At 46.3% G+C, this 1,554-nt stretch overlaps 1 protein-coding gene across 5 annotated transcripts in view; it reads right to left on the bottom strand.

The window, feature by feature from the left end:
- The window catches only part of RABL6 (RAB, member RAS oncogene family like 6), a 33,035-nt gene that overhangs the window by 22,111 nt on the left and 9,370 nt on the right, over nt 1-1,554 (bottom strand). The window lies entirely within an intron of this gene.

Consider the following 1,554-nt stretch of genomic DNA (forward strand, 5'->3'; position numbering starts at 1 on the left):
TCTCAAAAAAAAAAAAAAAAAAAAGTGTGAGCCACTGTGCCTGGCCCCCGTTGCTTTTTGAATTCCACTCCCGTCTTTCTAGCTCAATTCCACCTCTGAAGAACAGCCTTCAGTATTATTTCTGCAGGAGCCTTTGTACAGTGAGCCTCAATCTTAGGCTGCAGTGGCATTGGTCACATTGCTCTGAAGAGCTCATCAGGCAGAGACCTCAGCCCACAACAGCCTTCTCACACCCACGGTTTGCTGGGAGTTGGTCACCAGTTCACCACGTGTTCCTCTCAGGGAAGTCTTTTTGCTCTGGTTGCATCCATCTAAGAGGTTTACTTTTTAATATTTTGAAAATTTCCAGTGATGTATCTAGCTGTGATGTCTTTTAACTATGGACTTGGACTTCCTGCAGCGTCATGTATTTCATGAACTCTGGAAAATCCTCAGTCTTCACTCTCTCCTTTCCCGCTCTCGTCTTCTCCTGGAACCTGCACTGGGCACGGGCTGGCATCGCCGCCTCCCTGGGCCACACGTCTCTTCCAGACACTGCTTCTCTCTTCAGTTGAGTGAGTGCTGCTTCTCCTGTCTGCTGACTCTTTTAACTGCTAATGACCATGTTGTTCATTTCTAGAGGTTTTCATTCTCTTCGGTTCTTTTTCAAACAGAAATTGTCTACGCGTGGTCTTTTTCATTAATGTTTTACTTATAATTTACACATTATGGGCACCCAGTCTTGATCTAGTCTTAAGGTTGCTCCCTTTCTTTTGCATCTTTATCAATTTTAACAAACATTTGTTTTCTACTATCTTCAGGTTTTGAGAATGAAGTCTTATTTTCTCTCCCTTGAAATAAAATTTACCCCTTTTAAAAGCTAATTACCCATAAATATACACACCTACTATATGGCTACATACTTTTGTAAAAAAAAAAAAAAAAAAGCTAATCACAAAAAATCCTGTAACATCAAGTAAGGTAAATTAATCCGGCTTATTTCATTGTTTGTTTATTTTCAGATGGAGTCTTGCTCTGTCACCCAGGTTGGAGTGCAGTGGCCAATCTCTGCTCACTGCAGCCTCTGTCCCCTGAGTTCCAGCGATTCTCCGGCCTCCGCCTCCTGGGTAGCTGGGACTACAGGCACACACCACCACACCTGGTGAATTTTTGTATTTTTAGTGGAGACGGGGTTTCACCATGTTGGCCAGGCTGGTCTCAAACTCCTAACCTCAAGTGATCCACCCGCCTTGGCCTCCCAAAGTGCTGGGATTACAGGAGTGAGCCACTGTACCCAGGTTAGGCTGGTCACGGTGGCTCTCTCCTGCAATCCCAGCACTTTGGGAGGCCGAGGCGGGTGGATCACTTGAGCCCAGGAGTTTGAGACCAGCCTGGGAAACAACGGTGAAACACTGTCTCCACAAAAATTACAAAACTCGGCCAGGCATGGTAGCATGCACCTGCAGTCCCAGCTATTCAGGCGGCTGAGGTGGGAGGCCTGCTTGAGCCTGGGGGGTGAAAGCCGCAGTGAGTCAAGATTGCACTACTGCACTCCAGTTCGGGCAAAAGAGCAAG

The sequence above is a fragment of the Sapajus apella genome, unplaced genomic scaffold (genome assembly GCF_009761245.1).
Source record: "Sapajus apella isolate SASKATOON/1434 unplaced genomic scaffold, GSC_monkey_1.0 scaffold126, whole genome shotgun sequence".
Lineage (NCBI taxonomy): Eukaryota > Metazoa > Chordata > Mammalia > Primates > Cebidae > Sapajus > Sapajus apella.